Source organism: Nycticebus coucang, chromosome 15, assembly GCF_027406575.1.
Source record: "Nycticebus coucang isolate mNycCou1 chromosome 15, mNycCou1.pri, whole genome shotgun sequence".
Taxonomy (NCBI): Eukaryota; Metazoa; Chordata; class Mammalia; order Primates; family Lorisidae; genus Nycticebus; species Nycticebus coucang.
This window is the reverse complement of record NC_069794.1, coordinates 48,543,196-48,551,396: the sequence shown is the minus strand read 5'-3', so window position 1 is coordinate 48,551,396 and position 8,201 is coordinate 48,543,196. Positions and strand designations below refer to the sequence as shown.

Genomic DNA, 8,201 nt, shown 5'->3' with positions numbered 1-8,201 from the left:
TGCCTCATGGCATTGTACTCTTACATACAGAATTTTACCTAAAAAAATACATTTTGTAAACAATATATTTTTCTGTAAACTCTGATACAGAATTTAAATGAGAAATATAAAAAATAATTTACTATAGCTTATTGTAATTGAGAATGAAAAATAAAAATATATTCATAAAGGCATATGATACATTTTGTTGTGAAAAGACCCACTATAATTTTTTTTTTTTTTTCATTGTTGGGGATTCATTGAGGGTACAATAAGCCAGGTTACACTGATTGCAATTGTTAGGTAAAGTCCCTCTTGCAATCATGTCTGACCCACTATAATTTAAAAATAAATAATGATACATCCAAATGATAACGCTTATATTAACATAATGAGAGCAGACACTAAAACAATAAAAGCACCCAGTACTTTGATGGCAAATGTTTAACCAACTCAGAAATGTCACTGAATTAATAGGTTTTATATTTCCATTCAGTAGTTGAGCAATCTCTCCCAAGTTCATTTACCATGCTGTTTCCTTTTGAGAGATCATGATATCACTCAGTAAAAAATATTTTCTTTGGGGACTAATCCAAACCTTGACCAAGTTAGGGTGCCAGAGACTGATTAAGGGCATGAAGCTTGGTATTCGTGGCTACCCTTGGAGTAACAGACAATATAGAAGAGGCAAATGAGAGTGATCATACTGAACCTTATGAGCTATATCGAGCTATTGTTTTCCAATAGCCTCTTCAAAGCTCATCGTGTTATTATATTCCTGATGAAATATTTCAGCTTATTAGACAGCCAACTGTTACAGCAGTAATGTAGCCTCATTTAACAATATTAAACCTAAATGGCTATCAATATTCAGTTTTCTTCTTTGTCACGGTAATAACCTTTATTTCACATTTTAATATTTTCTCAATGGCAATGGACTAAAGGATTAATTTAGAGTTTCTCAGATAATATATAATGTTGAATACCTCAATTTTACCCATTCAGATTTACAGAAGGGAAAATAATTACTGTTAAAGGAGAAAGTCAAATTTCATATATGATTCAAAGCTGAAGTATAATTCAATATAAAATAATCTACTTATTTCTAATTCTGGAATATTGTGATGATATCCATTTTAGCATTATTTATGAGTTTTAAAAAGTATTAATTGTTTACTGGAAATAACATGAAACATTTTATTTCAACTAGATTACCTTAGTCAATACTTGAATCACATTAAGTTATCATATAACGTAAACAGGTAGCAATCAAAAATGTCAAAATATACAGCAAAAATGACTTTTTAAAAATTCATAAATCCAAAATATATTTTCCAAATACATTATAATTTAAGATATTTTGATTTAACTAATCTTTGTACATTATGTGAAGTGAGGTCTCACATTGTTTACATCAGTATCAGATGATTATAATTTTCATTGATCAAAGATTAATGCTTGGCAATTTTTGATTAAGATATAGAGAGAATTCTAAATACTTCTTACTGATTGCATAGCAATAGTCACAGAATATTAAAGCATACTTTAACCAAAAGACTGACATTGTTGACGTGTGGCAAACAAACATGTTTTTGAGATATAAAATGTAACTCATCTTGGATTAGGCTGGCAGTTTTTGTCTTAGAGATTAGATAGGTTCTTTCCTATATAATGTGATGATAATGATGGTGGCAGTGAAATGTATCCCTTCTGGATTCTTTTTGTGTTTTCTCATATAAGCCAAACTTGATTTTCCTTAAGAAAATGATTAATATCCACATTGTACAGTTGAAAACAATCAGGCTACAAAATATTAAATTTCTTTCATTTTACACCACGTCATTGACATGAAGACCAGTTTTCCCAATTGCACAGTGCAGTCTAAATAACTTTAACAGTGATTCTGATTTCCTTTCAATTCCTACCCTTATCCTGAACTCAAACTATTGCATTAATTTAAATCTTCTACAAATTAATTTTATCAAAGTCATCACAGTGATACCAGGAAAATATATTGACCTATTCGAACTATATCAAGCTGACATCCCACTCCTTAGAAGTTCATGGGTTTTTTATTTTGTTTGTTTAGATAGAATATGATTTTGAGAAGATTCCAGTTGTGCCTAGACTTGAGACCTAACAATTGAGTTTGTGAACTCATGCTAAAAAAGTGATACTTCATTGCTGAATGTCACCCCAGTCATCTTAAAAGTTCTCCCCGTGGGAAGCTATGCCCCGACACTAGTGCTTAGTCCACTCTTCAAAGCACTTTTTCTAGGACAAGTCTGTGAACTTAATTGTTCAGCTTTGTACAACCACAGCTCTGATAGCCAGTCCAAAAAAACCTCCAAAATTGCTCTGAAGGATACACTAGTTGGCAGCATCACCACATAGCTCCCCAAGGGAGGACTTCGAAGGTGACCATGGTGATATTCAGCAGTGAGGAAGGCAGCTCTTTTTCTAGGATGAGTTTGCAGCTTAATTGTCAAATTTATATGCGTACGAAGTGGTATTTCTTTTCTTACAATTTATTGAGCAGGATAAATGTTGGCATTGAAATATCGTCACAGGTGTTGAGTAAATGAGTTCATGAGAACCAATGCCGTGGGGGCATTATGATCCCCACTTACATGTAAGCACAGACTTCACACTTTGGAAAAATATTTGTCACGTTTTGTCAATTTTTAACAAAATCTATATTCATTGGCTTTTCTTTGTTCAAGATAAGAATAACAAGAACAGCAATAAAACAAAATGTACACAAAAATAAATTTGCAGAAATTTAACAATATATTTTAAACTCACATAGCCTTTTAATTTGAAGGCAATTATGAGAATAAGTAGTACCATAATTAGTAAAGCTGGTTGGAATTAGATCATTAAAACCTATGGAATCCCTTATTCATTTTAGTACCATCAGAATGTGCAATTTTGGAATTACACTTTTAAAATATTCTCAAATTATTCTGATATAGCTGTTCACATATATATTTACATGTAAAAGGCGGTGAAACTTCAATAGTTTTGAAATGCTGAGAATGGAATATTTTTTTCTTATGTACAAAGTGTCTAGTGTTATCTACTATACTTAAAGTATACAATCTCTCTGGAATTTAGCATCAATTATATAGAATCAATTCTATCTGGTATCCTTAATAAAATTTGGTATGCTATTTAATGCAATATCTATTGAAGTTCTCCTAAGCAAATCTTACAGATAACAATAAAAAGAAAGTTCAAGTATTAACCTGATAAAGAAAATAATCTAGTCCTATAATTACAAAACTTTGGAAGAATTGAGTGACAGCAAATAAGCTTGTATTTGTATGAAATGTTATAGACACACTTAGATATTCCATTCATAACTGAGTTACATATATAAAACACTGATAATTAGGGATTAAAACCAATCTTGGAAAGTCTTGCCATATTCAAGTACTTAAAAGTTTATAGTGCACCCGAGTTTCATTTACACATGATTAAACCAGTGAGTGAAGTACACAAAATCATGGATTAATGTGATTACCTACAGTCAAGTAAAATGCTAGGTGTGATGTACTCTTTTCTCTTTTCTAAATAAAGCATTCTTGGGATAGTAATTAGAATATTTGTTAATGACTTGTTTTTGCCAAATGCACATACTTTGTGTCACTCTTATTTTGGAATTGAACACAGTTATAAATGATGAGAGGAAATCTTATTTAAATGATAGATGATCCCATGTGCATGCAGTAGTTAAGCATTTTTAATATCTTATTTATTTATTGTCACCATGTTGACCTCTAACAACTTTTAGCGGGGAGAGGGACAGTCTCAGTCTGTCACTCTGGGTAGATGACCATAGCATCCTATCTCTTAGCAACCTTAAACTCTTGGGCTTGAGAAATCCTCTTGCATAAGCCTCCCAAGTAGTTGGGGCTACAGGCATGAGCCGCTGCATCTGGCCTAATAACTTTTTTTTTTTTTTTGAGACAGAGCCTCAAGCCGTCGCCCTGGGTAGAGTGCTGTGGCATCACAGCTCGCAACAACCTCCAACTCCTGGGCTCAAGTGATTCTCCTGCCTCTGCCTCCCAAGTAGCTGGGACCACAGGTGCCTGCCATAATGCCCAGCTATTTTTTGGTTGTAGCCGTCATTGTTGTTTGGCAGGCCCGGGCTGGATTCGAACCCCCCAGTTCAGGTGTATGTGGCTGGTGCCTCAGCAGCTTGAGCCACAGGCGCTGAGTCTAATAACTATTTTTAATGGAACCACTATAAATTCAATTTTCTTTCATCTTTCATTATATATTGCCTTCTTACAGACATTGACATTGTGTAGTAAGTGTATGATCATGTAAAAAATAGCCCACTTGTGAAATGTGTAAGTTAACATTGTATAGCCTAATATTCAAATTAATTAATTAAACAAATAGGTATTCAGCGTAAGTGTGAGTTCTTTATTGTGATAGATAATGAGGAAACTGGTGAATGAGACAATTTTTAGAGATTCACAAGTCTAGTACTTTGGTTCTTAATATATATAAGGGACTTAAAATTAGAATTTTTAAAAGTATAAGTTATAGCTTCTCACTAGTTATCACTGATTTTAATGTCAAGAACTAGGAAGAATTATATTCACACAATATTTTCTTCTGTGTTAATATAGTATTCTATTAGTCTCTAGAATGGTATCAATGCCTTAATATGATTAATTATATAATTATTAGTTCAGAGATAGGACACTCTCACCTTTACAGTGGTTTTTGCTCAACTAAAATCTCCAATTTCCACTGCTATGAGCATAACAGAATGCATTGCTCTGTCTTGAAAAAGTAACCATGAAACAAACATTGGACCCAGAAAGATTTCTACTGACCCAGAGATATGAAATTAATCTCTCCACAGAATAATGTAGTTAGAGCTGAACAGAATATAATGGTATCAAAAAGAAGAGTAAAGGCCATCAATAAAAAACAAACTTTATTTTCCTCTAGCTTATAAATTCATGTATATGAGGGACGGAGAGATTTTTTTCATGACACATATTTAAGTTTTCATCACATTTATATAAAATGTTAAGAAAAAACAGTGCTGAATCTTTCTAGACAAGGCAGTTGAGGAGGAGGGAGCGCTTGGAGTGGGGGGTGGATTAGCCTGGCGGGCACTCCGCACCTCGGCAACGCTATCGCGCGTGGAATGGCTGCTTCTGGTAGACTTGCCCAGAAGATGTTTGGTTTTCACAAGCCAAAGATGTACCGAAGTATAGAGGGCTGCTGTATTTGCAGAGCTAAGTCCTCCAGTTCTCGATTCACTGACAGTAAACGCTATGAAAAGGACTTCTAGAGCTGTTTTGGGTTGCATGAAACTCGTTCAGGAGACATCTGCAATGCCTGTGTCCTGCTTGTGAAAAGATGGAAGAAGTTGCCAGCAGGATCAAAAAAAAATTGGAATCGTGTGATAGATGCAAGGGCAGGACCCAGTCTAAAGACCACATGGAAACCAAAGAAAGTGAAAGTGTCTCCCCAGCTCAATCTCCTTGTTACAGTAACCAGTCAGATGATGGCTCAGACACAGAGATGGCTTCTGGTTCTAAGAGAACACCGTTTTTTTCCTTTTTAGATCTCATATACTGGAAAAGACAGAAAATATGTTGTGGGATTATCTGTAAAGGCCGTTTGGGGGAAGTCCTCATAGATACACATCTGTTCAAGCCTGGCTGCAGCAACAAGAAAGCGCTGCTGAGAAGCGGAGGAGCAGGGCCCAGAGCCTCTGCGCATCTCCACTCAGGAGTGGTGACTGAGGTTCTCATGTAGAAGGGGAGCAAAACTGATTTAAACTTTGAAAAGACCACAAAGCAACAAACTGACCCTGCTGTTTTTAACTTGGATACCTGCTATTCTGCCAAAAGACAACTTTTAGAATAGTTTTGAGTGGGCTATTCCCCCCCCCCCCCCAGTTCCACAAACTCTGAAGCCAGTATCTAGGTGACTAAAAAAGAATTGTACATAATATTTAAGATGCTGAGTATTTCATAGGAAAGCTGAATGCTGCTGTAAAGTGCTCTTTAAGTCTTCTTCTTTTTTTTAATCCCCTGTAATGAATGAAACTAAGGGGAATTTCAGGGGACAGAGATGGGATTTTTTGTATGATAAACAGTATGTAGTTTTAGTCTTTCTATATTGAGAAGCAGTGGTTGGGGCATTTTTAAAGATGGCTGGCTACACTTATTTTACCTCATGATAATAATTTTGTCATAATACAGTAACATAGACTTGCCCCTAGAGGTAATTGTTAATAATTTTGAATATTAAGGTCTTGCCAAGGTTGTGACAATTCAAACCTGTACTACTGATTATTAAGCAGGACAGACTGAGCTTTCCGTTACAAATAACCTTGAAGGAAAATATACAGAGAGGTAACTGTGTATTTTGCATCCTGTGCCACCTTCCTTGATATTAATAGTTGGTAAAGATTTTAATTTATGGGGTGGCGCCTGTAGCTCAAAGGAGTAGGGTGCTGGCCCCATACACCAGAGGTGGCAGGTTCAAACCTGCCCTCGCCAAAAAAAAAAAAAAAAAAAACTGCAAAAAAGGAAAAAAAAAGATTTTTATTTATGTGGAATTTCTAAAGCAGAATGAAAGCTCCTCTTAAGGAAATGACCAGTCTTTAAGAGAGGTGAGACCCCATACGAATAGTACCAAAGTGTTACCACATGATAGACAGCATGAAAAATTTTTAACTATCTGAAAAATAAAATGTTTAAGTCTTCAGATGGCACAAAACAAAGGTTAATGCTTTGGGGGGCATATTTCTTAGAGGGCTTGCTGAGTAGGTAAATAATTGACTTTTGTTTGTGTTAAATGACTGATGACTTCATTGAAAATTTGCACAATTCAGTTTTAGCTCTGGATTACTTCACTTGACCTTTGTGAAGGTTTTATCTGTGGAGAGTGGATGTTTAACTTCTTTTAACCCGTTACGGTTTTTATTATTTTTTTTCACTCTATATTTAAAGTAAAATTTACTAAAAGAAAAGAGGTGTGTGTTAGTGGTAAGTGGGTTGGTTTTGGTTTGGCTTCTTTTAGTCAGGCTTTCTGGACATTGAGATACAGTGCTTGGAGTTCTTCAGTTTTAAAATCCTCATTCAAAGCCTCTCACTTGAACCCAAACCAAAGTGTTCTTATTGCCTCTTTTCTGAAAGTTCAGGAGAAAAATATTACCAGTTCAGACTTTTCATGAGGGAGGAGTATTTGCTTGCCTTATAATGACATGATTAGTTTTTATTTTTTGAACTGGATTTTAAATATTGGGTATAACAATAACAATAAGCAGTGAGCCACTTTCTATGGGCACCCTATAGTTTTGTAGTTCTTAATCTAAACATTTTATATTTCCTCCTCTTGGAAAAAGCCTACATGTTATAAGCTACCATATGCACAGACTACACAGTTAGTTGGGCCGGCTCTCACGGCCTTTGAGGTGAATTACAGAAGTCCAGCCATGATCATCCTCCTGAGTTATTTTGAAATTTTTTTTTTTTTTTTTTGTACATTTTGGCTACAGTGTTGGTGGTAGAATATACTATGATATGGATCATCTCTACTTCTGTATTTATTTATTTATTACTAGACCTCAACCACAGTCTTCTTTTTTCCCTTCCACCTCTCTTTGCCTGTAGGATTAATACATTAGAAATCTACAGATCTGTTTTGTACTTTTTATACTGTTGAATACTTATAATCAAAACTTTTACTAGGGTATTGAATAAATTTAGTCTTATCAGAAAATAAAAAAAAACAACAGTGCTATTTAACAGTGTTCCTAGCTAATTATACACCTCATATAAAGAGAATTATTTTATAACAGGATTTAAAATGAATATCACACTTTTTTGATAATTTGACCTTCAATATTTTTATAAGATAAATTAAAAGAAATCTTTAATCTGTTTTCAGCTTTTAAAAAAGAAACTATTTCTGTTTCCTTAATTCTTTTCAGTATATAATTGGTTTTACATAATATTCAGCCCTACATTCATTAAGCAAAAAAGATATGCATTATTGCCCCAATAACTCAGAATGGAGACCCGCATAGCAATAGCAATTTTTTTTTACCAGGAAGGACTTTAACAAGCACATATGACTCCCTTTCTTCCCATATAAAGCGGTTCATAACATCTCACTGGTAGATTTAATTGTTCATGATCATTAATTTTTGATTCAGTGTTCTCTCCTCATTTTTGTAT

The 8,201-nt window shown here is 34.3% G+C and overlaps 1 pseudogene; it reads left to right on the top strand.

The window, feature by feature from the left end:
• The first annotated feature begins 5,182 nt into the window (after positions 1-5,182).
• Positions 5,183-5,752, top strand: LOC128566871 (SIN3-HDAC complex-associated factor-like; annotated as a pseudogene).
• Positions 5,753-8,201: the final 2,449 nt, after the last annotated feature.